The sequence below is a fragment of the Drosophila persimilis genome, unplaced genomic scaffold (assembly GCF_003286085.1).
Source record: "Drosophila persimilis strain 14011-0111.01,24,50 unplaced genomic scaffold, DperRS2 tig00000002-arrow-pilon, whole genome shotgun sequence".
Classification (NCBI taxonomy): domain Eukaryota; kingdom Metazoa; phylum Arthropoda; class Insecta; order Diptera; family Drosophilidae; genus Drosophila; species Drosophila persimilis.
Window position 1 is genome coordinate 807,324 of NW_020825289.1, and position 8,061 is coordinate 815,384.

At 49.6% G+C, this 8,061-nt stretch overlaps 1 long non-coding RNA gene across 1 annotated transcript; it reads left to right on the top strand.

Annotated features, from left to right (window-relative positions):
• Positions 1-899: 899 nt before the first annotated feature.
• On the top strand, positions 900-1,169 carry LOC113565193. The gene is made up of 3 exons (XR_003408514.1): positions 900-929; positions 1,006-1,054; positions 1,116-1,169. It is a non-coding gene; the product is annotated as an uncharacterized LOC113565193 (long non-coding RNA).
• Positions 1,170-8,061: the final 6,892 nt, after the last annotated feature.

Genomic DNA, 8,061 nt, shown 5'->3' on the forward strand with positions numbered 1-8,061 from the left:
TGGAATTTAGTGGCTTGCATTAACAAATTTTGGTATAGTTCTTCGGTTTTAGTTACATTAACAGTTAGATAATGGTATTCGTAATTGATAGGTAAGTTAATCGATCCAGTTTTGAATATCATATATCCGTTTTGGGATTTTAAAGGATTTATTTCTATGTTTTGGCCCTGTGCCATTACGATGGTAATTATGAAGAAGATGATGTTGCGTGACCTTCCATCCATGGCCACAATTATTAGTTATTGATCTGAATTATGAAGTCTAGTGTAAGTTAGGCTAGGGCAAAGCGGGAGCGCAATAAAAGCTCGCTCTCTCGCTCTTGGCGAATTCGCCCCGCTTTGCCACCGTAGGATAGCTAGAGTAAGAGATTTGAATTGTGAAGAAAATATAGTTGTTCGCCAACCTTGAAATATATCGAGCGTATCAATTTTTTCGCCCCGCCAAATAAATAATTTAAATTACAGCCACCCAAAGTTTTCGGTAACTGATTAGAAAAACTCTGTTGCATGCGAAGATATCGATAGGCGAGACCCTGGAAGCGCTGAGAGGAAGGTATTTTTTTGAACAGAGTGGCAGGGCCAAAATGTAAGGGGAAAGGTTAGCGAAGAGTGGCCACCTGGTCCTGGAGAGTAAGAGTTCCGCGCGCTCTCCGGAGCCGTTGTGAGAGGATTTCCGATCTCATCCCATAACGGAGTCCCGAAGCCAACTCACCCACACCCAAAAGAAAAGAGAGCCGCCAGCAGCCCGAATCAGGCCATGCCCTTGAACCTAGTTCAAGGGCGATAGAAGAGAGAGCGATGGGGATCGGCAGCCGGGAGCATTAAACAGAACAGCCAAGAGGGGGTTCAGAAAAAAAAAATTCCCGCAACGGAGGAGCATGCGCGCCGGACACAGTGACTTAGCGATTTTTTTTTGTTCTGAAAGAAAAAGTGAGTGGGATGAGGATGGAGTAGTGGCCATCACCCTGCAAAAAAATGAATAAAAGATAAATAAATGTGATTCCAGGGGATCCAGATCAGGGAAAGACCAGGAACCAGGACCAGGAAGCATAAGAGTGAGTCCGCTCCAAAGGGGGAGTAAAGAAACCCCAAATTTATTTTTTTTGTTGGCCGTAGGGAATAGGTCACAGCTCCGCCACCCTGGCTTGTTTTTCCTGCTGGTCTCGAAGGAACAGACCTGGCCACGTAGTGCGGGACCCTCGCCCACTTAGGGAGAAGAAAAAATCACATCAACTTATTTACTCCCATTAATTATTTTTGTTAGACGTCTCCAGTTATAAGTATATGTAATTTAAGTCCGTCCATATTTATTATATATATGTAACCTATTTATTTATATTTATTATATTATTTATTCCTATTAATCTAATTATTTATTAACCGCCAGTAGTACTAAGATGAGGGGGGGATGAATAGGCAGGCCTAGTTTAGAAATGATATCGTGTGAAAATAGGAAACTGAAGTAAAAATTATAACGAAGAAATGAATTGTTAAGCGTTTCGTATGGGGGGAAGAGGAGCCACAGCAACGAGAGGGTAAGGCTTTTGCCAATGGCAGGGAGATCCGGAACGTGTGATTCAGATCTCAGGTAGGGTGGGTGCGTCGGGGGTAAAACATCGACACCTCGACCTGGTCCAAGGTGAGATGTCGAGATGTCCAATCAGTTGGTTGTTGTGCGACCTGAGGGCTTGGGAAGTATCCAGCCCTGGGATGACTGGCTAGCCGGCCTTGCCCCAAAGAAAAACAAAGGTTCGTAACAATAATGGCGCCCAATCTGAGACAGGGAAGTGGACTCGCAGTCCTGGCTCGACCATCAAAGAGGGAGAGTACGGATGCGAATCATACGGACGTCGAAGAAATTATAAATATCCAGCAGAGAAGATAGATCTCGAGTGGTATTCTGCAATCTGGGGTCCATCGGTGTTCCGGTGGCCTGTGAGGGACTCGACGAGTTGGCTCACAGAAGCACGGCGCTGAGGGACCTGAGGATGCAAGAAAAAAATCCACAAAGTAAATAGTTTTTTTTGATGTTTGATGTTTCGGCACTTATCTGACAACGGGAAGCAGGCAATCTCAAGAGGGGATTTGGTTTGGCACTGGCAGAGGAGAATCCAAAAGCCAGTTAGCAACCGGCCCGGTGCCTGGTGTGCAAAAGGAGAACCTGAAGAAAAAGAAATACCCGAAGTTAGGAATGGTCAGAAAGATTTATGTTTTTCGCTTCCCCTGCTTACCGCTGGATGGAGTCGGGAGAGTAGATTCTCAAGGAGATTTTTTGTTCTGAGTGGCCCGTGGGGACAGATGTCGGCCACGCGTTGCACTCGGAGCAGCTACAACATCCCGCAACGAACATTCAGTAGGGAATTAGGCGGAAACAGCGACTGTAGGGAAGTGAGCGCCCTTGACTCTTAATCTTTCAAGGAAGATAAGATCAGTCAACAGCGCTCGCCAAATTCTAGACGTTGGACAGGAAAAGACGTAGAACACCATGTGCAGAGTTGGCCCTAGTAGTAGTTGCGGTTCCTTTCCCCCTTATTAGTGTTTTTGCCGTATTAAACGTTTTTGTGCTGAAGATCAGTGAGTTGGCGTTATAGGTAGTGTTTATGCGATTGTTCTGAAAGAAGAGTATATAATTAATTCTATTGAATAAAAAGATAAGTAGGATAGTTCGAGGTAGGGAAATACAGGGCTAGGTTGATGAGCGCGTACAACTTGCGGTCTAAGCAGAAAATGACTCGCAGGACTCCTCCACCAGGTAACCTCCAAGGACAGATGCAAGGCGGGGACACACAGGGCGCTGAGGGGCGTGAAGACGACAGCTGGAATTTGCCAGGCCAATCGAACGCACTGCCCTCCGAGATTCTCTCAGGAGTAAATGTCGCCATAGCGCAAGCACAGGAGACGTGGAGAGGCAGCATGGCAGATACCCTGAGTAGGACGTTGCAGGAGGAGATCCGTCGCGGCTTTATGGAGCTGATGGGGCCATAACAGAGGTGATGGCGCCTCTGCGCCAGAACGTGGAATTGATCCAAGATCTCAGACTGGAAAGAGACCAGGGTGAAAACAACGATAATAATAATGGCGATCAGCAGCCTCTAGCTCACCTCAGGCAGAAGCCGATCACAGGGACCATGCCCAAAAGACCCAAGGACGATGACGCATGGAATTCACAGTCGCCTCCAAGGAAGCCGGCGAGGTTGAGCCAGAACTGGCGCCGAGGAATAGCCGATGCGGACCTGGATCCAGGTGCTGGAAGGCAGAGACGGGAGACATCAGGAGACGGCGGAGGTCCAACAGATCTGCCACCATATGAAAGGAGAGATGATTGGAGAGGAGCGAGATGGGGGCGCGTCGACAAATGGGAAATCCACTTCGACGGAGATGGAGATCCAAATAAGATGACGGTGCAGGACTTCGTGTTCAGGGTCGAGTTCCTCCGTAGGCAGAACCGACGGTCGTGGGACGAGGTCCTTGACAACTTTCACCATCTCGTCAAAGGACAAGCGGCGGAGTGGTATTGGCAATTTGTCCGAGAACGGCCTCCGGAAGGATGGGAGGATTTGAAGGACGAGTTGGTGTCCCGGTTCCGAGCAGTGGGTGGCGAGTTCGAGCGGCTACGCGCCTTGCATGAGCGAAGACAACAATCTGGCGAATCTGTGGAAGAGTATTTTAGAGCGATGCGCAGACTGGCAGCTAGACTCACCACACCTTTGGTTGAGTCCGAAATGGTGCGAGTCTTGAAGAAGGGGCTCGATGATGAGATCGCCCGCTACGTTTACGGGATCCGAGTCCGGAACGTGGAGCAGCTGAGGGAAGAGTGCCTGGAAGTGGAGTACCACTTTCGCGGACGCGAGCAGAAGTCGACGTTCCGTCCTGTGCCGAAATTCCAATCAGCCGGGAAGCGAGTGGAGGAGCTAGAGCCGGAAACGGAGTTTCTGGATGAAGACGAAGCATGGATGGTGGAAGAAACTCACCTGGCGAACAAACCCAGGCTGTGTTGCTGGAATTGCGGCCAGTTCGACCACGGATTCCGAGACTGCGTGGCGAAGGAACGCAAAATATTCTGTTACCGCTGCGGGAAACCAGAAATGTTTACTCCAACGTGTCCCAATTGCTCGGGAAACGCACGAGCGGGCATGATGAAAGCGGGAGATCAGCGCTCGGGACAGAAGCCCGCGAAGAAATGAACGATGGTCCACTAAGTAATATAGAATTTAAGAATATTAGCCCGAATAAATTAAATAAAAATAGTTTGAAGTTTATACCGGCCGAAGAGAGGATGAGGAGATACATACAAATTCGAAACCAGATCTTTGATGACAGGCAGCTGGAGGGGATGCGCGGTGTCAGTCGTAGACTCCAAAAGGCCCGTTCCAGATTTAAGGAAAGGCGACAGACTCGCAAAGAGGTGGCCGAGGCAGTCAGACGAGGAGCAGGACGCGATCCCAGAGTGTTTGCCGAAGTGCAGATAAGAGGACATCGGATTGCTGGACTCCTAGATACTGGGGCATCCGTTAGTGTCTTAGGAAAGGGCAGCCGTGAACTCCTTGCCGACCTTGAGGTGGAAATGGACAATTATGTCTCGATCATCAAGACAGCCTCTGGAGAAGACAGGTCCATAATCGGCAAAACCAAACTCTGCGTAAGATATAACGGAATGAACAAAGAGATCTTGTTTTACGTATGCCCGTACCTAGAGCAAGCCATGTACTTGGGCATTGATTTCTGGAGATCCTTCGCGCTGGCTCCCACAGTCCTCGGAGAAGAGTCCAGTAGATCCAGCGAGGTCCAAGTAGGCGAGATCCAAATGTCACAAATCAGCCAGTACGCCGAACATCGCCCGGAGGACGTGGAAGTGGAAGCTTGGGCCCTGGAAGACACGGAAACCGAAGAGCTGGAGAAGGTAAAGAAGGAGTTTCTGACCTATGAGAACCATTTAAAGATCGGCATTACCCTCAATCCCCAGCGATGCAGGAGGTGATCTAGACCGAGGTGGATAAAATGCTGGAGCTAGGAGTGATCGAGGTTAGCGATAGTCCATGGAGCAATCGGACGACGGTGGTGCGAAAGCCAAACAAAAATAGATTCTGTTTGGACGCGCGGAAACTGAACCAGCTCACCGTAAAAGATGCTTACCCTCTTCCTAGTATCGAGGGTATACTATCCAGGATTGACCAGACATACTACATTTCTGGCGTCGACCTCAAATTCGCATTCTGGCAGATTAAACTGGACCCAGAAAGCCGGAAGTGCACCGCATTTACCGTCGCAGGCCGTCCGCTGTATCAATTCGTGATGATGCCCTTCGGTCTGTGTAACGCTGCCCAGAGGTTATGCAGAGTGATGGATAAGGTAATTCCAACTCAGCTCCGATCAAACGTTTTCGTTTATTTGGACGATCTTTTGGTGATAGCCCCGGATTTCCAGACGCATCTGCGGTATCTGCGATTGGTGGCCCATTGCCTGAAAAGAGCGAATTTGACGATAGGCTTAAAAAAATCCAAATTCTGTTTTAAGTCGCTAAAATACCTAGGGTTTATCATCGGAGGTGGCACGCTGCAAATGGATCCCGATAGGGTTGTGGCTATACAAAAGATCCCGAACCCAAGTTCAGTGAAGGAGCTACGGAGCTTCATAGGAACCGCAGGATGGCATAGGCGCTTCATCAAGGACTTCGCAACCATCGCTGTACCGTTAACAGATGCTCTGAAGAAACATGCGCGCGGGAAGTTTTCCTTGCCAACGGAAGCGAGGGCGGCCATAGAATCCCTGAAAAAGGCCCTCACCACGGCACCTGTATTAGTCCATGCCGACTTCAAACGCCATTTTTACATCCAGTGCGACGCCTCAAATTTTGGAGTGGGAGCAGTGCTTTTCCAGCTGGATGACGACAAAGCAGAGCGTCCAGTGGCATTCTTTTCTTCCAAGCTGAACAAACACCAAATAAATTATTCTGTAACGGAGAAAGAATGTTTAGCTGCGGTATTGGCGATAGAGAGATTCAGGCCATATGTGGAATTGATGCCGTTCACGGTAATCACTGATCACGCCAGCCTTAAGTGGCTAATGTCACTCAAGGACCTGAATGGGCGTCTAGCGAGATGGTCATTGCGGCTGCAGAGGTTCGATTTTGAGATCGAACACCGCAAGGGAGTCGAAAATATAGTGGCGGATACACTATCACGCTGCATCGAGGAGGTGGTTCTAGACCCAACGGAAATCCTCGGATTCCAGACGACGGAATTCAAGTCAACGGAATACCAGGAGCTGAAAGAAGAAATCTGCAGGAACAAAGAAGTATTGCCTGACCTGCGAATAGACGGGGACCTAGTATTCAAGCGAATGGCCTTCGCGCAAATCGACGACCAAGTGGAAGGTTCCATGTGGAAATTATGGATTCCCGCGGCATTGACGAAAACCCTCATCGCGAAGGCCCACGAAGACCACACAGCTGGACACGGTGGAATGAAGAAGACCTTGCATAGATTAAAAAGGCACTACTACTGGCCGGCGATGACGGCACAAGTGCGGGAATACGTCCGAAGCTGCACCGAATGCAAGGAATCCAAAGCACCCAATTACCGGGGCCAAGTCGGGATCGGTCAGGAAGTAACCACGGAGAGGCCATTCCAAAAGCTCTACATAGACTTCCTTGGAAAGTATCCCAGGTCGAAAAGGGGACAGGCCTGGATTTTCGTCGTCGTAGACCACTTTTCGAAATTCACCTTCTTGAAGGCGATGAGAGAGGCGACCGCGGCGAACGTCATTCAATTCCTGGTGCAAGAGGTCTTTTACAAATTCGGGGTGCCAGAGGTGATCCACTCCGACAACGGAAAGCAGTTCCTGTCGAAGACTTTCATGGACATGGTCAGCGGCTTCGGGATCCGACACATGCGCACAGCAGTATACTCGCCGCAAAGCAATGCAGCCGAGAGAGTAAATCGGACGATACTCGCTGCAATAAGGACGTATTTGGAGAAGGATCACAGGGACTGGGACATCTACCTACCGGAGATCGAAGTGTCAATCCGTGACTCCGTGCACGAAGCCACAGGCGTCACGCCGTTCTTCGCTGTATTTGGACAGCAGATGTTCCTGAATGGGAACTGCTATAAGCTGGCGAGGAAGCTGCAGTCTTTGACGGAACACGAAGTGCACGCATTAGATCCCGCGGATAAGCGACACCTCATTCGCGAGCAAATTAAACACAGCCTACACCAAGCGTATGAGCGGAGCAGCCAGCGTTATAACAAACGGGCCCGAGTCTTTTTCGCCGGACCTGGCCAAGAAGTCTACAGGCGCAACTTCACCCTCAGCGACTTTGGCAAAAGCTACAACGCCAAGTTCGCCCGGAAATTTCTAAAATGCAGAGTCGTACGTCCAGTAGGGAATAACGCCTACGAGCTGGAGGATCTGTCGGGGAGGCCGGTGGGGATTTTTTACGCCAAAGACCTAAAATTGTAGCGAAAATTGCAGACTGGGGACTTCAGAGTTAAAAACACTCACTTAAGGATTATCAGATACGTGGGTGTAAGCCTACGTTGGGCGCTGCAAGATCCTCCTAGGCACTGTAATGTCCGAGAATGCCAGCATTTTTGGTGAAGGTGTAGCTCTTCGATGTTTGCGAATAATTCTCCGCGGCCATGGTCGCTCGAATTTTCGCTAGGTGTTGCATGCGAAGATATCGATAGGCGAGACCCTGGAAGCGCTGAGAGGAAGGTATTTTTTTGAACAGAGTGGCAGGGCCAAAATGTAAGGGGAAAGGTTAGCGAAGAGTGGCCACCTGGTCCTGGAGAGTAAGAGTTCCGCGCGCTCTCCGGAGCCGTTGTGAGAGGATTTCCGATCTCATCCCATAACGGAGTCCCGAAGCCAACTCACCCACACCCAAAAGAAAAGAGAGCCGCCAGCAGCCCGAATCAGGCCATGCCCTTGAACCTAGTTCAAGGGCGATAGAAGAGAGAGCGATGGGGATCGGCAGCCGGGAGCATTAAACAGAACAGCCAAGAGGGGGTTCAGAAAAAAAAATTCCCGCAACGGAGGAGCATGCGGGCCGGACACAGTGACT